The sequence below is a fragment of the Rhodnius prolixus genome, unplaced genomic scaffold, assembly GCF_049639745.1.
Source record: "Rhodnius prolixus isolate KJV_2025 unplaced genomic scaffold, Rpr scaffold_1, whole genome shotgun sequence".
In the NCBI taxonomy this organism is placed as follows: Eukaryota; Metazoa; Arthropoda; class Insecta; order Hemiptera; family Reduviidae; genus Rhodnius; species Rhodnius prolixus.
In genome coordinates this window covers 21,942,615-21,969,352 of record NW_027411581.1, presented here as the reverse complement: position 1 = coordinate 21,969,352, position 26,738 = coordinate 21,942,615, and the positions used below count along the sequence as shown (strand labels likewise).

Below are 26,738 nucleotides of genomic sequence, written 5' to 3'. Positions count from 1 at the left end.
AAGAGAGAATTTTTTTTTTTTAATGATATCGTACGTTCATGAAATCTGATTTTATTCCTCACAATGTTGACCAGTTTGCAGCAATTACTATAAAATTCTTATGGGATTCTAAATATAAAATAAGGTGTCTATTCTATTACTTAACGGCACTCTCGAATCTATTAATACTTGCAATTTATAATAAAATTGTAATAAAAAAAGATGATTATTTTTTATATTGTTTGTATATCGGTTATAAATTATTGTTGAATTTATTTCTTGTGATTATAATAATAAAAACATTCTTCTTCTTTTTTTGGTGTAGAAAAAAAAGTCCGTGAAAAATAACTGGATTTGATTGGATCCTCTGGGACAAAAGTGTACATTGAGGCCTAAACAGAGAATAAACTTTTTTTATGTTTAAGATATTTCATATCATATGATCATATAGTTTTTGTACTTAAGTGGGGTTTCAAGGCATTTAACCCCAGTGAATTTGGAAAATTGGCATAATTGCTACACTTTGCTAAGTGAATTGCTAAGAAAAATTAAATCACAAATTTTTATATTGAAAAAATATCAGAAAGCAGACACTAATCTCTTCTGCTTGCAAGTGATGTCACCATGCAGAGAGAAGCCACGATGCCACTCTAAGGGTGAAAGGATATCGTTGGCTTTATTCATCAATGAATTCTATTTCTGTCCGGTTTCTGATCTTCATCCATTATAGAAGTCAAATACTCTACTACAAAAATGATGTATTAAGCTCTGTTGATGGATGAAGAAGATCCGAAATAGAACAGGAAAAACATGCGAGCTACGATAAAATCAATGATATTGACCAACATTGTGGAACCAACCACATTTTCCACAGTTGAAATGATAGTTGACAAGGTTATTTGTAGACCACTTCTTTTTCAGCTATCTTGCTTGGTGCAATGAACTTGAAAGTGCAACTTAATTAACGGTTTTTAGGTTAAATCAATCAGTTAAAGTAAATTTTTGCTTAATTCAGCAAAATGACCGATTTAAGTAAGACACACCTTTAATTTTATAATTTATATTAATTTAGGCATATAAAAAAAAATATATTATGTTATTTATTGTTGTATAAAATTAACTTAGCTTAATTCCTTACAAAAGAGTGATCTAAAAATATTAATATTTGCGTAAAATCAAATCTATTTTATACTTCCTAATCTTGGACTAGTGAGCCAAAAATAAATACTTATCAATTTAAGAAAGAAAAAAAATGCGTGAGATGGTAAGGGATATTAAATGATTTGGCAGTGTCTTGAGGAGGAGACAAGAGGATGTGAACATAGGTTCAACGAGTATTTAGGAGATGCCAGCTTCGTTAAACGCTATTAATTTCTTTCTTTTTAGGAAGTCACTGTTAGGACATCGCGCTCAGGTAAGCAAATACTTCCTCTTCATTGTCACCTTGGACACACAGTCACGATCTTTATCTAGAAAAAACCTTTGCGCTTTGACAAATAGACAAGATTTTTTCCGTTTCTCTCCAACGAAGTTTTAGGAATCATTTATGCCTAAGAATTAATGAAATTCAGTTATTTCTAAATGTTCGGTAGGAGTTTATCTGCTGCTGTGAGAGACCAAGTTTCAGCTCTGCCCAAAACTACCGCGGCTAATCACAATTCTGTGTTCAGTAAGTTTTGCTTTACTATATTAACTTTCCTCAGCGTCGTGTTTCCTGGGTTTTTTTCGATTCTGAGAATATTTTGTTTTGCTTCATCCTCTGTCTCTAAAGCCATATTCGTTGTAAGTGGAATAATCGTGTAACCGTATCACATTATTCCAAACTGTGCCTTGATTTGCCGGATTCTTTTTGTACAAGGAACTATTTTGCATGATGCAGAAGGTGATGCAATTGAGCAAATATCTCAGCAATATAATAAAAAAAAGCATTAATACATTAAAGCATTAAATATTATTAAACAAATATAACAAATAATGTATGAAAACATTAAGTATAAATGAAAAGGCATAAATAGTGGCATAAATAATTAGCTTGGATTTTCATGCGAAGATCCTAACTTTGGTGAAATTCGAAAGAATCGAGATTCAATCTGATTCTGCTACAGCTCACTCTCCGGTGATGGACAGTGTAGTCTGGAGACCGGCAGTATACTGAACAATCTCTGGGCGAATGGCTTAAGATGTTGACTCACCTCAAATAAATAAGAGTTACAAAATAACGGCGCCAGCAAGAAAAGACAAAACAGCAATGTAGATTGGAGACGTTAAAGTAGGAGCGAAAAACTAATAAGTAAAAGCAGGAAAAAAGTCATTCCTTGCAATTAATGAAATGTTAGTATAATTTCTTTGTTTGGACATTTTCTTTAAACCACAAGATGGCCGATCGTGTCTATCTTTCGTAGCTTTATACGATATTTGGTTCAAAACGAAGCTACATGCAGTGTATCCACTTACACATTTTAATAACAAAGGTTACAGAATCACTTTTTATGCAATTTTGCAACAAGTGAACACACCCCTTAACACTTACAAGAACTGAATGATTGAGAAGAAACAGCTATATGGGTAGCTAAAAGACAATGTTAAAAAAAACTAGCAAAGAGTTTGTAATGTGCTATGATGCCAATAAAAAGCGTTATGAATCGTGGGAATGATGCACCGTTCATTGTGACAAGCACTAACCATTATTTAGCCCAGCTGGCTGATCGCCCACCACATTCTTCTTTATATCGCCCACCATTGCAGACCGGATGTTTACAGATAATTTGTGAAAGAACAAAGAAAGAACGCCCAAGATACAAATGATACATACATTGAAAGGGCAAACAATAACTTTACTTTTATAATTTATTAATAACTACTAAACAATTGAGTGTGGCTAAGTTAATAAATTGGATAACTATTATTACTTTTTTTAATTTAAAAGCGCGTTTACATCTGAAGTCATTGGCGCCCTTAGCCTTTTGCATGTTCTCTCTTTACCATCAACGGCAGTAACAAGTTCCTAGGCAGCGTATCTTTAAAGGCCAGCAACTGGATTTGAACATGGGATCTCAGCTTAACTAATTCTTTCCTATAATTAAATTAATCTATATATATAAAAATGAATGTGTGTCTGTTTGTTTGTTTGTACTCGATAGATTCAAAAACCATACATCCAATCGCCGTGAAAATTTGGGAAATTATTAGGTATATCCCCGGGTAGGTTTTTGCAAAGTTTTTTTAAAATCAGAGTTGGGGCTCTAGGTGCTCCCGAACAAATATTTTAAAAATATCAAAATAACATTTAATTAGTAATATTTGTTAAAAGTGTAACCATGAAAACCATGAAAAACAGTTTTTTGTAATTATTAATACGAGAATAAATTATACCAAAGATGGTGGAAAATCCATTAAACTAAAAGAACTCAACAATACTATTGATGTTGATAATCGTTGGGTAGTACCATATTCTCCATTACTACTAAAAACGTATAACGCGCACATAAATGTTGAGTACTGCATTCAGTGAAAGCGATAAAATATATTTGCAAATATGTGAACAAAGGAAGCGACATGGCAGTGTTTGGAGTGGAAAATACAACTGCATCTAACGATGAAGTCACTCAGTATCAACTGGGACGCTACATAAGTAGCAATGAGGCCGTATGGCGTATTTTATCATTTTCCATTCATGAGCGATATCCACCGGTTGTTCATTTAGCAGAAAATGGACATCGTGTGTACTTTACATCAGAAAATGTACGTGCAAGAGCAATGTCACCACCTCCAACAACATTAACTGAATTTTTCACATTATGCAGAAATGCTACCTTTGCAAGGACACTACTGTACTCTGAAGTAGGGATAATTTTATTGTTAATTTTCATTTCGATGTATTGTACACATTTGATCATTAATAAATTATGTTTGAGGTATCAAAACTGCCTTTTTGTTGAACACAGCAACGTGTGAACGGGTACAGCTAGTCTACATATATTAATGAACAAAATTTAATGTTCTCTCCAAATAAGTGAACCGAAATTAATTGACCTTCCTCAACGATTTCTCAATCTAAATAGAACCTGATTAAAATATTATTTCTTCTTTCGCAAGTTTCTTTGTGTGAAGTGTGGAGAGCAGCCCCAATCTGGTAATTCCGTCAGTTCCTGTAATATATCATCTTACTCTGAAGTTGCTCTCTGTCCGGCTGAATCCTTTTATGTATTCCTAGTACATGTGCCTGTGACATCCAGTAACTATGGCTTCGTCTCCGTTGTCCATACCCAGAACGTAGCCATATCATTCTAGCTACAAGGCTTCCAAAAGTGTCACTTCATAAAGTGTAGGTTATTGAGCAGTAGATTTGACCAAAAAAAGGCCTCTTTTTTTTTTAATTTTTCATATTCCTTGATTTGAGCCAATAGAAAGAAGAGTAATGACTATCATTTACGCCCAACTACCGATCAGGTGAAGTGAATGTAGCGAATAGCTAATATCCTTCATTTAATTTTCTCATTAACACATTAAATAAATTCCAAGGCCAAGGCCAGGAATCAAATCCAGTAACACCACGCCTATAATCGCACGCTAAACGGCTGGCATCTCACACCAATCTTATATCCCTTCACTACATTATATACTCGTAGTAAAAACTGATTCAACTAGATTGCTTAATGCGTAGTACTTCCACATTGTACTTTCCTCTAAGACCTTTTTTTCTACTCAGAATGTCAAGGGTAAGGTCTCAGTTTTCTGAATAAAAAATTCCCCAATTTTTGGTTAGTTCAATTTGTTTCGTAGCAAGAAATGGCGCAGAACATTCTCGTACAACCATAAAATGACCAAGTTTTCCTTTTCCATGTGTATTTAAAGCATATTGAGTAATAATTTTGTGAAGAGGAGAATATGAGTAGGAGAGAGGAGAGATAGGAGAATAATGGCGTTTAGTTCTTAGACAGTAAGGAAGTCGCGGGGCCACTGACGATTCAGTCGTCGAGTAGGATTGTTAGGGATGTCAGAGGAGGCGAGAGACTGTACAAGAGGATTTGAGCAAGTAGAGAGAGCAGTATGGAATTTTCGATATTTAGTCTTGGCGAGTTGGTCTATGGCGAGGATTATGATTTAATTTATCAGCAGGAATCTCACCTGCTTAGACATCCGCCCACCTGTTGGATGTGGGGAAAGTTTTATAAATCCCTTGTTCCTAAAAGATAAGAGTGTGAAAATATATTTTGTATATTAATCTAGTATACAGCCCTCGCTTAGTTTAAATTCTGTTTGCGTTCCAACAATATGTAGAAACTGAAGGGAGTTTGCTTTTTTAAATTATTAATTATAATACAACACACTCTTTGATGATTTAACAATACTTTGCAAGACAATAAAGAATAAGTAAAGTAATGCATAATCATTTCTCACATTACCATTAAATAAAATCCATCGCCAAGACCGTGAATCGAAACCAGTGGCACAATACTTCTTATCTAAGCGAACCTCGCCTCAAACCTGTCGGCTACAGTAGCACCATTTATTAAAGAATAATTGATCAAAAGAATCAGTTATTTATTTCCATAGCGAGAATTATACAAATCTTTAGTTATAAAACAAACTATAAACTAAAAAACACACAATTTTCCAAGACTTGTTGGCTGTTATGTTGGTTACTGTTGTTATTGTTGGCTGTAGTATTGCGAAGAAGAAACTGATACGTGTGTGGTCTATACAATTTTAATTATTGATTATCAATCTTTTGAATAACTATTATAATTGAATCATCACATTAAAGCGTGGCCAACTTTCTTTTATAACTTTTAATTCCAAGAATTCTTGGTAATCACAGGTGTAATGGCTGGTCTCTTCTTTGTAGATATAATCTGAATTCATTGTTAGTGTGGATAGACAACGAAGTAGTTGATTGGCTGAGCATGAATGAGGTGCTGTTGGCTAGTTCAAGGCCAGTGGCTGAGTCAGAGTTTGTGGTCCTTCTTTTACCATTGCAAATAACGCCAGATCATTATGACTTCTATCTGTTACTCTCCAATTTAGTTTTTAGTTTCAATAGTCTTGAGCAGTGGAGGGCAAACTTTTTTAATGGGGGGCCACAAAGTTTAAGAAATTCTAGAGGAGGGCCAGAATTATAGAAAAAATGCATTTTGTGTTAAAGCTTTTAATTATAATATTATAAAAACATTACAGCATTACACACTTGTGTAACTACGCGGCTAGTTTAGCTTCACCTATAGGTTATGCATCTATTATTCTACTAAGTAGAATCTACTTTATACTTCTCGACCGTCAAAACGTAATTATAGCGGGCCATATACTATCCATGTCGATTGACCCTCGGCGGGCCGAATTAAATACTTTCGCGGGCCGGAGTTGGCCCGCGGGCCGTACTTTGCCCATCACTGGTCTTGAGCATCAGCATTACTTCTAGTGATATTTGGCCTCAGATTCTACCTTGCTATTTAACAATCAATAAAAGGTAGGATTTCTTAAGCACTATTGATGTTAGGTTTACTTCTTAATCATCCTTCAAGTTTTAAGTTTTAGCGAAGACTTCAATTTTAAGGAAACTGCGGAATCTAAACTTAGAACAAGAAGTAGAAAATATGCAGGCGGACAATGATCTGGAATTATAATTTATCTTCCTCTTTTTACTACCTCTTTATTGAGCCACAATAGATCCATAGGGGTCGCGGTGGCGCAGGCCTTGAGGCCACCCTAACTTAATCTAATCTACCTCTTTATTCCGATCAAAGGCTCATTTTTTGGGGGAAAACACATTATTTTATTAGAGGGAGTGGAAACAGAGTATTTATTTATAGCCTCCAAACAATCTTCTGGTACGAAAAAGGCATTGAATTACTGGCACAGAAATTGGTGGAAGTAATTAATAACAATAAATTATGTTTTAAAGAATGAACTGGAGTCTAATTTTTTTATTTCTCATCAATCTAAAACTGTAAAAAACTTTTGTTCTACCACAGTTGCAACAAATTGCAAAGTAATATCAATGGAAAGAACACATTTTTTTCGGAACTTCTGATTTTTTACATGGCTAAATTGTCATAAACATGACCAATTTGCATTCTAGAAGTTCAGAAAAGCTTCGCTGAAAATTCTAAAGGTATTTACAAATACAAATGCTTATTTTAGTCGTATCCATTTGTTTTTATGCATTTATCAGTCATAAACATGAAGAATTCGATCGCTTCTTCATTACTTTCATGTCATGTTATTTATTGTAAAACTATCTCAAAACCAAAATCTATTACATCGCCAAAAAGTTTCTATATAATTCAGAACACCGCAACTCTCATCAGTATTATAAACACAATCAGCACTTGAGACAATTGTTAAGTCATTCTTTTAATTAGGGGCTTCTACAGCCAGGAGAGCTTTTATCTCTCTTTTAAAATTGCTTAGTAATTCAAATATTTAGAGGTACCAGTAATAAAATACTTACAAAATACATAAAGATCAGAAAAAAATATGTATTAAAACTGTCCGGTAGGACAGTTGTATAAGGGTTGATCGTCAAAAACTGCACGAAAAAGCGTAACGTTGAAAAACACCCAACTTTGACAATTTATTTCTCTTTTTCTATAAAAGATAAAATTCCCAAATTTTCTTTATAATACAGGGCAAACCCTCCTTTATAATTTTTAGAGGTCTTGCAAGTATTTCTTTATTATACTTCACAAATTTGCACGTTCATGAGCTTTCAGTGTTCAAAAAGCATTTAGTTCCAAATGAAACTGATCTAGAATTAAACAATGGCATAAATATTTTTAATTTTCAATGAGTACCGCCTTATAACCACGGAAACGATCCTAGATGGAATTTCCACTTGTCGAAGTGAATGTCAATGCGACTGGGTGAAACGTCCGTAACGATCAATGTAACAATGTTAAATAACAATAGACATTATCTTCACTGAGAAGGAAAGACCAAAATACAACAGTTAGATAAAAGATAGAGAACAGTTTTTAATTATTATTTTTCAAGTGTGCTCTTATACACGAGCTGTACAGCTCCTAGGTCGAGAAAATCTAGGTGCTTCGAGTAATACTCGATCCCGATTATAGCCAGCAGATTCAAGCAAATTCCTTCTCTTTACACAAAAAAATTGGTAACAACCCTCACTGTAGCATCTATCTAAATTCGTCCATTTATCACAAAATTATTTCGAACATCAATTAGCATTAGCTTAATGGTTAGCGCAGCAGATTTTGGTACTGAATCTAGAAACCTAACCTTACATTTTCTCTTTTTCTGGGAGATATTTTCAGCTCACTTTCGGTGCTCCGTTGATGAATGTCGAACACATTCCGGAGTCCCGTAGAACTCTAAAAAGTCTTCTGACACCAATACTTCAGATGCTGACATGCCATTTAGTGTCAGCATTACATGACTTTCTTTTTATTTGTGATCTAAGAATAAACCAAAATTAAAAAACAAGTTTACTAAGGGTTGTTAAATTGAAATAACTAGCTACTTTTTTAATAAAAATATTTAGGAAAATGTTGTCCTCTGTTTATTATTTATTTATTTTTAAATCAACATTTCGTCAAAAAGGGGCAACCAACGAATTTCAGGTTATAACTAAATTATTAGGCGCTGAAAAAAGCCAATTGATATTCAGCTGAGGGCACAAAAATCTATTCTGCCTAAAATTGTGGTGAATTACGAAACAGTTAGCCAGCCTTCACAGATCTATAATTAGTTAGAGGCCACCCCTTCAGGAAAACATTATTTAAAAGTGAATATTACTCCTTCTTTCAATGCTGTAACAATTGTAAAATTTAATAATTCACCGCCGATGTTTTCGTTGGAAGAGAAAAGTTTTCTAGTTCACTCATTCGGAAAAATGAGATTGAATAATAAATGGGAATCTGTTACTAGCCAACAAACAATCATCAAAATTATGGAAAGTTACGTTGAAATAATTTAGTACTGTACTACATTACTTAGTTTTTATAAAATCAGGAATGAACAAATGTTCATTAAAAGATTAATGTAAAAGATTTATCAATGATTATCATTATTAATCAATGCAAAAGATTTATTTACAAGAGTTGAACACACTTCATCCACAGTGAATGTAAATCTCATTTACTGATTTTAACATTTTCAGATTAATATATTGAAGTTTTTCTTCTGGGACTCTATTGCCAAGGAGTAAGTCAACTCTTTCTTCTTTCGCCGAATTTCCTAGAAGTTTATACTGAAGTTTCAAGAGAGAACCTCAACCAAAGTATTTCAGAACTAATTCCTGGAGGGACCTTCTCTCATGAGGTTTATTGGCTGCCGATGTTATAAACCGTTTTGGAAAATTTCTTTTAGCTGTTTAATTTTTTACTTTAGTTTTGTAGGTGCAGCCATCTTAAAACTTTTCAGCCAATATCTTATTATTATTTTTTGCCCTGCCTTAGAGTGTAATCTTCATTTCTTTTATGAACCGTTCATACTTATTTTGCTTCCTCATCTTCGAATAAAAGGCAGGAGAAATATATGATACAAAAACCTAATAATTTCCTTCCCTTATCAAGTGATAAGGGTTAACATGATCAAGTGTTCTGTGCACAATTCAAGTAATCACGCTTACTGGCTAAAGTCCGCAGTAATTTTCTTAGAAAGCAATCTATAATATAAACTTTTTTTGCAGAAACAGTAATGAGTGACTGAAGACAAAAATTATTTTGGCTAAAGTGATAAATGAGTTCACTGATCATTTGATTAGCACCCACTTTTAATACTTTTATTCAATATTAATGAAAAAATCAACAACCGACGCAGGTGGTGTCGTTTGAAATGGTAGTTATACTGATAGATCGGAGTCCAAATACTAAACATTTCCAGACTTGTAAAAAAAGGCGGAGAATGGAGCTAGTTGTTTAGACTTTACAAACTTTCTTAAACCTTCGTTATTTGTGCGTTGAAATAAAACAAAAATATTTATGATTGCTTGAAAACCAAAAAATAAGAATGGTGATTCGCAGTACATCGCACTGTCTTCATAAGTACTTAGAAAAATACTATAATTTTGTTCTTGAATTTACCTCTGACAAAGAAGGTGTTTGTTTTAATTTAGAAGTCACAAGCCTAATAGAAATTTTCTACTTGTTTATTTTTAAATGACATCTTTCTGAAGAAAAATTATGAAATAGATCTTGTTCATGAAGCTATTTATTTAAATTCGTCCTTATTGTTTGGAAGGAACAATTTTCATCAAACCATGACCTAATTTCAATAGATATCCAAGAATACTTTTAACTTCTTTTTTTTTCCTAACCACAATGAGTATCTTCTGCTTTATAACATTACAGAAACAAATAGTCCGGAAAACGAATCGACTTAAATTACATTTGAACAACAATTGGATCGCCTAATTCATTTTCTGTTATTTTTCAAATCAAATTTCGCCAAGAATTAGCATGAAAATTTTGGTTCATTCGTTCAGACTGGTTGTCTTATGATTAGATATCATCAGATAGTTTGTATTTGACAATTACAATTTAAATTGGTCAATCATTTTTGACTTAATAGATTTTAGGTATGGTATTATTTTGGGTATTATTTATTATATGGTATGTTATGAAATCATCGAGGACCAGAAGCTTAATAATATTGTGTAAATTCAATCCAGAACGAATAGTAATATTTAAGCGAATGAGATTCAAACGTAGAGATTTTCGAAGATTAAAGTTGTCACAAAGTTCTTGCATAAAAGTAAACAACAGGAGAATATGTAGGGCACGTAATCAATAATACAACTCAGAATAAAGAAAAATCAATAAAAAGGGAGCAATAGCCGGCTACATAACAAATTATTAAAAGCTAATTTTTCTCTTTACATCTATAGAAAGTAATTGTTGCAGTACTCCAGTTTGGTTCAGGGGTCAATGAAACACATCTTCTCCTAAATCATATTATTAATGCCTGTTAGATTTATCTTCCATGTCAGTTCCCTCTACTTATATCTACTTCCTTTCATAATATATTTAATTGAGTTTTATTAAACTTCGGTTTTATAGTTAAAAAAAAAAATAGAACATTACTATCAATTCAGAGAGCTATAACAAAAGCAATAAATGTACCAAGAATAATCTTCAAAACAGAGATAAAATCCAAGCAGAATACAACTAAAAAGCTCAGCGGAAAGTGTAGTTGAGATAAGTAGACATGAAAGGTAAACAATTTTATTTGGGATTCGAAACTAACAATTCCTGTCATTTATAAGAGAGAATAGAAAATTCTACTTAAAAATATCCTACATATCTACGAGTACGTATATATTACCAGAGCTAACCAATTATTATGAATGAATGAAATAAGTCTTTATTCAATTTAAAAAGATACATAACTTATAATTATTTCTTTTTAAAAAATATGTATAAATTATAGAATTCCTAATGCACAAATTTATAAATCATATAATAATAAAACAAAAAGAAACTTTATTCAATTTAAGTAATTAAAATTTAATTAGAATATTTAGCCATAAAGACGTCCACATGGTACTCTGACCGTCAGGGGAGTCTGTTCAGATATAGTGAAGTAATTTAGTGAATTTAGTAATATAGTAATTTAGTAATATTTAGTAATTTAATAATATTTAAATATGATTGTATTTTTATTTATTTATTTTATAATATATATAATATATTTTAATAAGAAAGTAAATTTGACAAAACATAAACCATGTTAACAAAGCAGGCGCTCTTTCGTCGCTGGTACCCAAAATAGCTGAAAATCTTGAAAAGTATTTTCATAGTCTTTTATCATTTCCTCTTCCTCAAACATTTCAAATAATAGAATGATGTCAAATCGCTGTACATATGAAATAAAATCTAAGTTGTTTTTCTTATTCCGCAGACCATGTATATTATAAGCCAAAACTCGCAGATATCGTTCCGTCCCGAATAGTTGCTATTTCTTATGACTAGACACAGTAGAGTCAGTCTCGCTGTTTGATTGATCGGAGAGCACACTGGGTGTAGAGGAGCCATGAGGTCCATAACTAAATTGCTGCAGTTTCTCTTTAATCTGATTTGGTTTTGTTCCTGATTTTGTTTTCTTAGTTATTGCTGTTTCCTTTAGCTTCCTATTCTCATCCAAATTTTCGGGAGGCGTAGCAGAGAGTTGACGTTTTTGCCTTTGTGCCATACTGTACTCTGAGTTATTGCCGTCTCTTATAACTAATTTGTCATATTTAATTACGGCGTATTTGCCCTCTTTTCGCGCTTCAATGAGTTTGGGGATCAAAGTTTTTCTGTGCTGTAGGACCTCTCTAGGAAGATCTTCAGACATCTTTATTCCTGATCCCTTTAACATTGGACTATTTTTTAAAATAGTCAACTTCGTACGGAATTGCGTTAAACCAATCAAAATTGGCCGCACTTTATTTTCTTGAAAAATTCCTAATCTCCTTACGAAGTCAAAATGTGTTGAATCTAACGTAAGGTGCAACTTTTCGTTTAGAAATTCGCATACAAAACGTTCCAGTTCAAAAAAAATCTTCAAACTCCTTAGAAATGCCAAATAGCACTAAATTTCTTTTGCGATTTTCTCTATCGAGTTGACAAACCTTTCTGTTTAAATTGTCCATTTTGTTACTCATTAAGCTTAGGGAATCCTTAAGCTCAGAAACTATTAAATTACGTTGAGTATTAATATCTTTTTTCAATTCATCTTTGAATTGAGATAGCAAGTCGATCAATTGTTGATTCATAGTTTTAATAATTAAATGCCGAACTTGAAGACTCACCAGTAAAATTTAATTCTTTAAAAAGAAATGATAAAAAGAGTTCAGCAACAAAAATCAATTATAATAATAAATTAGGTGATATAACATACGGAGTCTCGCAGTAGCTGGCCGGGTAGTGCGAATGGTGCGAGAAGGACAGAGATATGGTCCCCTACCACTAAGAGACACCAACTCCAGAGTCACCACTGGCACCAACTATAAACAATGCTACACTTCTCAGCTCACCAAGTCCGATGTTCAAATTTAAAATTTGTTCAAATAATAACAACTATTTGACCTTGAAATACACTTTAAAACTGTTTTTCACCAATTTTCTTCGGTAGAATTCCAAATAAACTTTCGAAAATATTCAAGTACAGTCAAAGGAACTTACACATATAAAGTTATTGTAAAAAAACAAGATAAAAACTGTTTAAAATATAAAAAAATGAAGAGCGCAAGAAATACGTGTTCACTGTTTCAATACCAAACGTTGACTCTCCTAACCAATTATTAATTAATATGTTTAATTAACATATTAAACTTCTTTCTGATAGTGTTGAAGATGCAACTGGCAGACTTTGTCTAATGAAAGTTCTTAATGTAATTGCAATCATCTGAAACCTATGTAAGGGTTGTTCTCTTGCCTTTTCTCCAAACCATTATTTTAGAGTGCCATCGTATTTTCATTATTTTTCTTATTCCCAATTCCTCACTGCCTTTGCTTTCTCTAGAGGAGAAAGGTTTTGAATTTGACAATTTTCTAATTGTAGTCCTATGGAAGTTCTCTGTTATAAAAATGATCCACAAACCCAAAAATCCATAAATCTTTCATCATCTTGTCATCTTTTTTTTTTCTTGCTTATAATGAGTTAGACTTTGGAAAGACTCATTCTGAAACGTCTTCCGATATTTGATTACCATCAAGCAATCCTGAATCACTTGCTCAGTTCACAGCAGTCACTCAGCTGTTTAACAGAGACATCAGTTTTTTTGACGGAACTGCCATCCCAATAAAGCCTTAGAAGTCTCGCTGAGGCCACTTTTCCAATACATACTCATTACCTTATCCTGGCATTCTTGTTGATTGATCGGTGGGTGAACCCATTCTAGAAAGGCTGAAGATCCTCAGTATCCTTGAATCCTCTACATCCATTTCACAGCTGAAATTTCCGCTTATACTGGCACAATCTTATCCACCTCCGCTAATGATTCAGCAATCCTGTTTCGTAACACGGTCCGGCTGCGGCTAGATGAACCCTAAAAGTTCATCTAATGTTACTTAAAACCAGGTTTCGTTAATGGAAAATTAAAGAAAATGAAACAAAACAAAAAATCTAATTCATCTCTTTGACTAGAGATCTCCAAACTACCACTACAAAACCAAAGATTACTATTGGATTCAACTAAGCATTCTGATTCCTGCGCATCTAGTCATCTTAATCCAAAATACTCCGCCGAATTTCAGGCGTTCCCTTTTACGGCTCCAACTTTCTTTTCCTCATTTTCAATCTGATTATCACTAAATTTACGGAATTCCTCTCCAGCCTTTCCATTCTCTGATCTCCTCTGTTTCTCTTTCCGGAAATTCAAGACATATACTGAAACGCAAGTGGCGTAGAGATCATCTAAATCAATCAAGTGAGTGTACAGTTAGTAAGACACTCTAATTATTATTATTATTATTATCTTTGTTAAGAGCCACTTGTGTTTTGCATCTCCGTGATTAGTTTTACTGGTTGTACTGAGTTGTACAATAGTAAATAAATATATTTAGTAAATAATGTTCTTGTGAATCATCAAAAAAGCAAACTTCTTTTGCTAGAAGATTGCAACTTTTTGCGTAGATTAATTCATTAAATAAAAAAAAGCACTTCGAGATCTGAAAAGATACTATATTCTTAATATATAATATATACTTATATATATATTTTTTTTTGTCAAGACATAATCAGCAATATTGACTCCACAAGTACAAACTATTTTTGCAGAATACCACTTGTTCGAATAGAACTTATTGTACACTAATCAATAGGATAAATTATTCTAAGAAGTTAGTTTTAAAAGATTTCTGCTTTAGCGAAGTCTGTTTAATAAATGAAACTGTTTCATTTAATAGCTACGTCAAGGTTGCAAAACCACACAACCACAAAGATTTGTAAATTAAATAATTATTTCTATTAACATCTCCATTCACTAGAACCACGGCTGCAGAAATGGCGCATAAAAATGAACCCTAGTATATCATACTGACAAGATATTTGGACTAAGACCTAACACTTCCATCTGCTTGTTATTCTATCCATCTAATAATTAATTTACAGTCTAACTCTTCGAAAGAAGAACCCCTGTGCCATTGTTAAACCTCTTTTAAGAGGATTTACTCTAACAAAAATCTTTCCAAATATCAATGTAACAAATGTCACCAAAATTATACAATTCCTTTGTTATTTTATAATTGATGCATTTCTTTTATTCTAAAAGAAAAGATTGTTCAGTACGCTTTTTGTGCAGTTTTTGACAATCATACCAACCGGATAGTGTTAATGCATTCTATTTCATAAAAATTTACTTACTAAATATTATTTTGTAGAAAAATTGAGTTATAATTTTTTATTACTACTAAATGCGGTTACAGTTGCTCCCCAAAATGCATAACAATATTAATTTAAAAAACAAAAATAAATACTTTCAGGACAATTTACCTGCAGGTCAATTTTTATCTCAGCCAATTTTACCCAGGATGACTAGTGCATTTAGAGCATTCTTCTCTTATCTGAGAATCAATACTTCATTGAAGTTCCAAATTAGAGATCTGCCCTGAAAATAAATATGGTAACATTATTATAAATACTTATTATCTTTTGTTTGATTATCAGATTGAATAAGATTTCTAAATAAAGAAGACACTAATGTCCTTGAATGAGCGAGAAACGAAGGAATTCTTTTAAGTGACGGGCTTAATTTTCTTAATGAGTAGGAATTAAAATGAAAGAGAAAGGGAAGAGGGAAGAAGACTGAATAACAATCAACAAAATGCTTGTACTTTTGGAGAATTTTTAACGTACAAAGCATCAATTAATGTAAAACATCTACACATTCTTATTGTGAATATCAAAACTGAGAGGCAGTAATATTTATTTGTGACAGACACGTGCTTACGGAGCATACAAATTTATGAAATAGCATTGTCAATATTCATTTTTGTAAGTTCTATTTAATAAATATCTATTATTCCTCAAGCCTTTCGCAAGGTCTTTTAGGGATAAACGAGAGTGAAAGTTGGTCTTTCAGACAAGAAAAAACTTGAAAAATCTCAAGGAATGAACACAGATATTGGCTGGGTATGTCACAAAATTAAATTAATTTTCTTTCACAATGATAAGAGTTAGAATGGCTCCTACGGACCTACTTGGCTTCCAACTCTTATCTTGTACAGCTAGGCAGAGTCGATCCTAGGTTATCAAATATTAACAACACTCTCCTATTAACACCCTCGATCTAGACGTCGAGAAGGAGGGTGGATTTGTTGATACTGCCATCTCTATTTTAAAACCTGTAAAGTACTTTAGGTTTCACTTTATCTTGAATATAATCTTAGTTTTTTAATCCAAATATGATGTATATAGTCTGTTTTAAGGAGACTAACGACTATAGAATTTAACTTGCAGAACATTGTTTCATCAATACCTAAAATAAAAAAATAAAAAATAAAATCTAAAGATAGAACGAATTCTAACTTAAGAAACATTTTTATGAATTACACCGAATTAAAAAGACTTGAGTCCAAAATTTATATCACCATTCTCTGAAATAAAAATAATGATAACGAGGCGTATGAGATGTCCAAATATTGCAGCTTTATAAGAAAACGGACATGAATCAAAAGTCAAGTTCTATGTGAACAACTGTCCTGTAAAGTAGTAGGATACAATCTCAAACGAAAGCATTGGAAATGCTACAGAGAGCTAGCAAGGCGTGAAGGTCAGTGAAGCGATCGGAAATGATTCAAAGTATCTTGGTCACCTAGAATGGCCAAAATCTACCTTACTCAGAAACTACTGGAGTGTGGAATGGACAATTATTCTGGGCAGTATTAGAAAAAAGTGTTTCTTGTTTTTGCATAAAAACCTTTTTCTCATAATTCATTAAAGCATGTTTTCAGGATATCTAGAAATAAACTGAGCAGAACATTTCATTTAGGAATTTTTTACTTCTTCTTACATGCCAGATTTCAGAACATGCTTGAGAATTTCCTCTAATACGATTTCAACAACTTTTTGTGAACTTGGACTGCTAACTGCTCTTACCTTCTGTCATATTTTAAACATTTTCCAGATAAAAGGAACGGATTTTATGAAATGTAAGTAACTGATCCTCAAGAAGGCGCGACATTAGACGTTACAGACCAGGCGCGTGGTGCATTCTGTTCATGTAATTCATCTTTCAAAATTCATCCTAATTATACAAAAAACAATCTGTATAAATTTTATATGTTTTGTTTAACCAGGCCAGTCACGGCCTGACTTAGGTGATAAAACCATTCAGAAATATTTTTTTCTCTAACAAATTAACTAGCTTTTTTATTTATGCTCAATAAAAAAAATTATTTTTAGATGATCTTTTCAGTGATGAAGCCTTGAACTTTGAAGTAAGAAATATCTGTCTGAATGTTAAAAGTCTGAAAACCACAAATTAAATCAGTGTTGGTCATCTTAAAAATTTTACAGTTCTTTAGTTTTTGATAGTGATAAAAACCTTAGATTACTGTTTGATAATTGATAATATAATAATAATGACTCACAGGAGGAAATTAGATTTTTTTTTAAGGATCTAACTTACACATTACATCAAACTCTGAATGTTAAACATTATTGAATATAGCTATGAATATATGTTAAATAATTACTGAATATAGCTTTTAAATTAAAAGTTTTAATTACATTCACTAAAGTAACAATTTAAAGAAAAACCTGCTTTTTGCTGCGATGGCTGAGAACGAGAAAGTTGGAACTTGAAAATGAAATTGGACAAAAAGTAACGGAGGTAAAATCATATTCTCTGACAAGTGAGAGGCAAGGACGTTCCTGTCGAGGCAGCACGGACCAATTTGCGGATTGCATGAGTTTTTGTACCAAGACAGGAAAGGTTATGCAACAAAGTTGAATTTGGATCTCCGGAAGATTGTTTTCATCGTCTTTCTCGGGTCTCAAAAGTCATCTCTAACTGAAAATCAAGAATTATCAACTCTTGTTCAATCCCCCCTCAAAAAAAAAAATTCTATTTATGTCCAGGACGATGGCTTTTAAAATGTTTGCGTTAGAAAAATCTCGAGGTTACTGATGAATCTTGGATTTTGCACTTTATCCAAACAACTTATATTGTTGTTTTAAGCTTCCAGTAGGTCAGAGTAGACTTTTGTTTTAATGCTTAAGAGTACTGGTCGCTATATGTATTGCCATAATGTGGAAACTTCACTTCATTGAAGTACTAAGCTTTAAAGTTTAGTGACTAATGGAGAGCATGCAAGTCATAGCATTATTATTTGAATATCGCCAGCAATAACGCAAATAAAAATGCCCAGATTAATAAAAATAGCCAACAACACCTTCCCGGAATTCCTAATATACACAAAAACTTGAAAATTATAGTCATTTTAAATATTATACTTAAAGCACTTAATCCTGTCACTTGTACACCACAGTTAATACATGCCTTGCACTCTAGTGGATTGTTGTGAAACTAATTTCATGGCAGTAACAAATAAATGTCTATTATTCCAATTAATTTTTTTTTAAGAAGATAACAAAAGACTATTAAAGAAGCGTTTTGTTTTCCTACTTTTCAGAATGTTTGAAAATGTATTTAAAATAATTAAATTTATGCCATAAAAAATTACTACCGTAATAACACTGTCATTATGACAGTGCAGTATGCTTGCAACAATGTAAATTATAAATAAAAATTATTCATATTTCTCAAAAAACTTTTTGTTTTGTTTTAACGTTCTTGTTAAATTATTTAAGTACTTTTTGTTTAAGATAAAAATCATGAAATTATTTCTCTCTGGAGGGTGCTTTATCTTTGTTACAATTTAAGTTCGAGTACAAGAATCTGGTAAAACAACATTGAAACCAGTTCAAGCAGGAGACCTTTTTAGCATTTTAATTGAATGTTTTTAAAGGGGATACAAAAACTAAATAAACAAATCATAAAATGTTTAATTTGATGTTTGAAAAAAAAAGATACCTAGTAATTAGGAAATCTTAGCTTCTTGGACTGAAAATGTTAACTTTAGACATTTTGTTTTCCTCAAAAATCAAATGCATTAAATTAAACTCTCGTAAGAAAGGCGAATGGTAAATCGTTTACCATTTTTTGTCAATGGCTCTTTAACATGTCGTAATAATTTATTCTTGACGGTTCAAGTGTTACTACCTTTTTTGATCACTCAAAATTATATATTTGTACATGACAACTTACAGTTTCTTTTTATTGGTCCCTTGTATGTTCCTAGTTATATTTTATTTTTAATTTAAAGGCGCTTCGACACCTGAGATCATTAGCACCTTGAATGTTTTCAGCGCACTGCCGGACAGTATTCTCTAGTTAATATTAATACTGTCATCATCGGACTGTGAACAGGCTACTAAAAGAAAATCTGAGAGCTGGATTCAAACATTGGATCTTTGCGAAAGAATCCCGTGCCTTAATCACTGAGCTAATGATCTCAGGGTTGTATATTGTAAGAAACCAATAAAGTAATCAACAAAGTAATTGTGGACTCATTATCTAATAAAAACTAAGTTTAATTGTTAATTTACTTAATTTAATATATATATATTTTGCAGGTATCCTAATGAATACCACTTTACCATGCCGCTTAAAAGTGGCAAACACAGACATAAAATAAACACCCTATACATTCATTTTTAAGAAGTTTAAAAAGCAAAGTGACATCAGAGACTTGTCAGATAACAAAAGTTAGTGCACACTTTTTCAAGAAGTGATTTTAACGTTACTAAGAATTAGACGATACCAGTTTCGAGAACCACAAAATGAAGCACGGGAAAGCTATCTCTTGGGTTTTTTGCTCAATACATGATATACATTCTTAACGTTTAATTTATCTGTATTGAAAATGCCAATCGGCACTAATAAAAAAGTAAATAAATAAATAAATTTACGTTATAAATTAAATCGTTGTCTTGGATTAACAAAGAAATAAAAATTGGCTATATAATCTCACAAGCTTTCTTCTAATGTTTCTCAAGTTAACTTCAGCCTTCTCCAAGACAACCACTAAAATCAATTTTTCAAATATAAATGATAGTGCTGCGTTTACATTTAGTAAGAGTGCAAAGATTAAACCAACTCGTTGGAGCCATTTTTGAGAAAATAGGTAAAAATTGAAAAAAAATATCATAAATTCCCACCCTATCAACTGATTTTTTTTTCAAACTCAGCGTTTTGGCATCTTATTTAATTCCAATTAATATTTTACAAGAGTTAAAACCATACCATATATTTGTGTAAGTCTACCCTCACCCAACTCTCGGATCCACCTAAAATGATGTACATATATATTTTGTTAAACAATATTTCAAATGAAAGGCTTAAAAGTGATTAGTAAATGAGAGAACATTTGAGAAACTTTGCGAACCCAATAAATCCTTTGGCAAAATATCTTATTTGTGCTTTATGTTCGAGTAATAAACAAAAAAAAATAAATAAATATTCGCATTATTGAGAAAAAGGTTGGTCAATAAAAAAAAATAGGTAAATTTAGCAAATGCTGCAGAAGAACACCTTTTATTTATAGTACAGAAATTTAAGTCATAGACTACCTTGGAACATAATGTTTAACAGCGAATCAGTAATTGAAGGGTAAACATTACACAATAAATATTTAAAAGTTTATGCACTATTTGTGTCCTTCATATTTAGGATAAGAACATTTTTTTTCTTTTTTTTTAACTAATAATTGCAAGAAATCTTTAAAAACTAAAACATGAATTTACTATTTATATTTATAGTTCGAGTTGCTTCCCCGCCTGAAGAAATAGGCGATTACTGTAGAAATAAAGTAGGTATTGGTTAGAAATTTATTTAGTAAAAGTCATTCAAATTTATTTGTTTCGCTTCCATTAAAATAAATATAGAATTGAGCATAGAATATTTCTTTTTACAACCCAAATCGAAAACGATCGAAAGCGAAATTTTCGGATGAACTTTATATGTTAGAGTTGAGGCAAGAGAGGCTTCCAAAAGAGACCAAGAATGATAGACCAGAAAGCGTCTAAGCCGAGAAAAATTGTTTAAAAAGGTGAATACTTTTTAGACAAACCCCTGTAAGAAGATGGCGCGGACAAGCGAAAAGTTTGGGAGAAATTTGAGAAAGTCCAGATCCTGTTTTAAGGACAGAAGTGTTTTTATTGATTCTTGAAGTGTCAGTTAATTTATACAAAGTCTATCTCATACAAAACAGTGAAATTAATAAAATAATAAATAATTCCTATCAGTAAAAACAATTAAATATCAAAATCAAGGTGTTCCATTTTTAAGTAAAAAAATTGTAAGTAATAAATTGATTTACTCGCTTGTCATTTGTTAATTTATTGTGAAATTAATTTTTTTTAGACAATACCATTGTAGACGTAAAACAATAATTGTTTTTTTGAGAAAATTATAACTGCCTATTTTATGCGAGCTAATAAGTGCAATACAGTTAATGGGTACTTTAGTCTGGCCTCACACTATTGTGTTGTAATGTTTCGCTGAAACGTGGCATTGAACTGTTGCACAGAAAGTGGTTCTAGGCCACGGTTTTCTGCAACTAGGGTGTGCGCGTATCCTCTAGCGAGTTTTGCACCAGTTTTACTTCCCCAATTTTATGAAATTTGTTTTTTCGAACTTATATTTGTTAAATTGTAAATCAATCTCTTCAACTCTTTGTTATTATTAGACACTTCCCAAAAGTTGTATTAAAATGATATTAAAATAGTTGAATTGATAGATTGCTAGCCAAAATCTAAGGTTTCACCCCTCTGAATTCATTGGAGAAGGGATAAGAAGTCATTTGTGCCGTTTTTCCTACCCTAAAACGATCGATAGAAAATTAATTTTTATGAAAAGATAGTTCGACAGATTAAGTCTCACATGACAGTGATGTTCATGTAAATTTGAAATTGTCGAATTGATATAAGTTTTGAAACAGCATTTTTTTTTATCCTTTTGAGAAGTAATTAAAATCTATATTAAAAAACCCGAATGCCTTTGTAAAGGTACTCAGAGTGTAAATAATTGTAATAGTTCTTTAGGTGTCACATTAGCTGCCACAAGTATTGTGGTTCTTGGTTCGATTATCGTTTTAGGTCTTGGATTTTATTAAACGTCATTAATAAGAAAATTAAATCTCATTTAGTCTGATAACCTCTGTCTCTTTGAGTTGGTGGACTTAAAGCCCCGTCTGAATAAGCGGCAATATTTTACTTTTAGTTTGTAATTCGTTTATTTTTTGCGATATGATTAAATAATATTTTACGTCAATAGCATAACTGTCCCGAGAATCACTTGAGTCTTAAATTTACATAAACATAATAAGGCCCAAGAAGTTAAGTACCTTAATACGCAAGTTTGGCTGTTTATTGAGAAGTTTCACCTTCTAAAAATGTTTTTTTTTTTTTCCTATTAAAAACAAAAACTAAGTAATTTACTTTAAAAATTATTGATAATTTTATAAATTTCTGTTATTAACAGCCATGAACATATTAAATCTAGCCACTACAATCAGGTCCAGTCCCTACAGAGGCCGACCTCGCTTTCAAAGAACTTGACTGCACACCCAGACCTCGACATCAGTGCTTTTAGTGCTTATTAGTAGAATAGTTTGCAAATAAATTTGTTGAATTCTTAAACAATCGATTGGTATATTTAAGGAGTGCCATTTACTGTGGCCATGATTAGTTTTGTGCGGTTTTTATCCCAAGCTTACACTTTTTATTTTTTAAGAAGATTCTTTGGAGATAATAATGATTTAACCCTACAGAAGATTAAGAGTGTGCTTGGTTTTCTCAAGCTCTACTTTTTGAGAAAAGGCAGCTGAAATGGTTAAGTCTGTTGAAATGATTTGAAGTACAATAGTAACGTTTAATCAGGAGAGAAAGCAAGTTGATCATTTAAAGCTAGACTTGAGAGGGAGCCATTTCTTCAGGGACTGTGAGCTTGGGCACATCGGTCTAAACATAGTACTATTCGTGGAGGCGTAGTTCTCGCACAATTGGAGTGTTGATGTGGGCAACTAATTGGGTTTAAATTCACCTTTAGCATGGAAAATAAAATTGGCGAAAGTCTATTTACAAAAAAAGAAAAAATATCGGTTAAGTGATTATCTGAAATGATTACGGTTAATCATTAGCACGCGAAGATTCAAGTCACTTGGGAGAAATTTTGAGACAATCATATTTATAAGGTAAGTGGGGGGAAGATGCCAGTTGGGGGAAGATGCAAGTATCGTCATATTTTGCATATCTACAACTGGATGACAGCAATTCCTACGTTAAAGTGTGTAGTAAACAACTGTGAATACCGTGCTTGTGAGTTTTTCTATTTATATCTAGTTTATACATACGATCCGCAAAAAATTACAGAATTTACAGAATACAAAAAATTTGAATGCCACACAAGAAGTTAACACACCTCTGGCAATAGCTTCAACAAGCAGGAGCGGTGCCATCACTTCTTTTGAAGAAATTAGTCCTACCCCCAGATTTCAGAAACCCAAGCAAACTCGAAGAAAGAAACAAACTGCTGAAGTCCTTACGACGGTGGAGAAACGGGAGGCATTGAGAAGAAAGGCTACTCTGTCGACAGAAAAAGGAGGAAAAGTACAGCAGAAAAAGAAAAGGAAGGACAGTTCATCTTCAGCATCCTCCGCTACCGATAATTTGGTAATGACCAGTGGTGAGAGTGACATTGAAGAGGAGGACGATGATTTTTGTATTGAGTGTAAAGGATATTTTTATGATAAGGAAGGGCCCAAAATGCGATTGGCTTCAATGCATAACATGCAAGAGATGGCTACATGAAATTTGCAGTAAAGACAATTTGCATTACAAAAAATGTTAAAAATTAAACAAAAAATGTCTAGTGTTCCTACCCCTCAGTGTTTAATGAGAATATTTTGCTGTTTACCTAACATTAAATTTGTAATTTTTTCTTTCTCAATTTATATCTTAAGATATTGTTGCATCTTCCCCCGCATCAACTGGCATCTTCCCCATATGATGGGGAAGATGCCAGTTTTGACAAATTTCATTCAAATGCATTTTTTATGGTTTTGCAATTAATCTAATATACTAATATATATATGTAATTAAAGAGTAAAAAACAACCGGACGTTGATACATTTGGTGTTGTTTTTCGATAACCCAGTTTCCTACAAAACGGAAATAAGTGTTAAGTGTGGCATCTTCCCCCCACTTACCTTATATATATATATACATCCAAAATTTTGCAATTTAGCTGAAATCATCAAATTTAAATAGCATGCGATTTTCATAACTTAGCTATCACATTTTCGGTGATTGATTTTATATGTGTCGTATGCAAGGCCTAACATAAACATGTGTCCAGAACTTCGCAAAAAAATATTTAGGATTCTGAGGAAATGTCACCAAATGTTTTTTCTGGCAAAGCCTAAGTTACGAAATGAGGTGAAATTGAAATTCTTACAATAGTAAAAGACGGTCCACTTTGTTACGAATATAAAACTAATTAAAGTTAATTGGTTCATTTTGGTTTTTGACCCTAACTTACAATTATTTATTAATGTACTCTTGAACTAATTGCTTCAGTTAATATTCTTATTATCAAGTAGGTCATTGACTGCGAGAAGGAGCACTGTGTACAACGAAATAAGAAGCTGGTATTACCGAAACGTTGCATCTTGTTTGCTATTCGGAAAAAGTGTACAATTCCACTGAATTTGAAAATTTCTCTTCAGTTATTAAATTAAATAACCGAATGTAGACACATTTGTCGGTGAATTGGAAAAAATACTCCAATTTGTTCTTTGACAATATTTTTTGTTTATTTCTTAGGTTTTTACTGTCTAATTACCTATCTTCCTGGTGAAAGAGAATTCAAGATTGTGAATAACCTTTTCTGAGGAAAATGAAATTATGTCATGGGCAATAACCTATTTCAATATCTGATGGTAAGTAAAGCGTGACCAGCTACGTAGTCGTTGGCATTGGAGTTTCCTCAGAGCGCTGCAGAACAATGCTGACGATCACTGGTTGATGGGTGAAGAAGCAGTCTTTGCTCGCAATCAGGACTTCCTCATGCGAGTCCATTGCGCTATTCTACCTAACGTTTAAAGTAGATTTGACTGATCTTTCATTTTTTAGAAGCTTAAAAATTGTGTAATTCGAAAAAATAATAAGCACGCAAACAAATGTATGTTTAGACACTTATGAATATATTCTTACGTACCAGCATAAAATTGATACATAAAAATTGGTATTTCAAATTTATAAGTTTTACGATGACTCATTTTCAGAATTTAAATAGCTTTTATTATTTCAGGAATAAAACGGCAAATAACTATAGTACGAGAATAACGTAGTTTATTTATGTTGCTTGATGAATGCACTAAATGTTTATCGGTTCTAAAAAATTATTTGTATTAAACTAAGTATTAATAATATTTAATACCATTTGAAAAAAAAAAATTTATACAATTTGACATATTTTGCCATTGGGATCGCAGTGTGGCGTTAGGTCATGAGTTTAGTAAAGGCAATTCACAAAATTACTAAATTACCATAATTTTATGGATTACTGAAACCTAAAATAGTTCGATTTAAAATTATTAGCTTCAGTTATGAACTAGTTTCCATGAGATATAACATTTTACTGTAATTTATACTGTTGGGTTACCATAAACTGCTTTACCTACCTATTGTCCAAAATATGAATGAAGAGTCATTTGGAGAATTTTTTTCACATACAACTCGTTGCTATCTTTGACATACTTTCAGTTCGAAGAAATTTTGTTTTTTGTTTTGTTTGACTATTTCTTGTTAGGCATAAAGTGGTTTGTTTTTAATTTTTGTGCGAATTTTTTAAAAACAATAGAAGGTTCATCGTCCTGTCTAGAAGGACGTTTACAATCCCCGGAAACAACTTGCATGGTTCGTATAACATTGGAAAATACAATGACTTAAATGTCACCGTGTCTAGAGTAGAAAGGTATTCATAACCAGTACGCTATGTCATATCCTGCTTCGATTAAATTTTTGGTCTTATATCTATTTATTTTCCAAAATAAAGGTTTCAATTTTTGTAGTTATGGAACAGTTCAAGTTAGTTGAACTACCCGGGGATTAATTTCGTAACGCGCACATCTGTTGGTATGCGTGATTAACAATAATTATTGTAACTTCAGCCATTTTTGTTTTCTATTGCATGGAATATTGCAAAAAAAGGGATTAATTAAAAATATATCGCACTAAGAAATTTTAATAATTACCATTTTAAAACATATTCTAAAATATTTTTTTGACTCGTAGAGAAGTGTTTTAAGAAGGTATTGCGCAAGTTGGGTGGCAATGAGCCAACTTCGGCCTTCAAATCTCAGTCACAGGCAGACTAACTCTCGAGAAAGAAACTTTAATGTATTAGATGTTTTATATATATAAATGGTTTTTTCTTGTCTTGCAGTTAGTTAACTTCATCATGTTCCTTCAACAGAAATATTTTGTGATGTTATATTTTTATTTTATTGTCGGTACAATTTTATGTATACTAATTTTAAGTATACATCCAGATTTCTTAAAACAATTTTATGGACGCTGAAAGCATTCAGAACTGAAAGCATTCATACACAGCTGATGTCACTGAAGTCACATCCAAAGGTAATGGATAAAGCAGTTTGGATTAATGTTTCTTTTTGAGTTCTTCTTCAGCCAAGCAAGAAGATAACCGTCCTGAAGAGTAGTCCACTTCATTTTTCAAAAACTAG

General features: G+C 32.2%; 1 protein-coding gene across 3 annotated transcripts in view; it reads right to left on the bottom strand.

Moving 5' to 3' along the window:
* Positions 1-26,738, bottom strand: part of bdg (sodium-dependent transporter bedraggled) — a 103,425-nt gene that overhangs the window by 40,768 nt on the left and 35,919 nt on the right. For 2 of the 3 annotated variants that reach the window (XM_074134492.1, XM_074134505.1), the window contains exon 2: positions 15,418-15,532. The exons of the other annotated variant lie outside the window; for it this stretch is intronic. The gene's annotated coding sequence lies outside the window, so the exon portion shown is untranslated. The remainder of the gene's footprint in view (positions 1-15,417; positions 15,533-26,738) is intronic. 3 annotated transcript variants of the gene reach the window in all.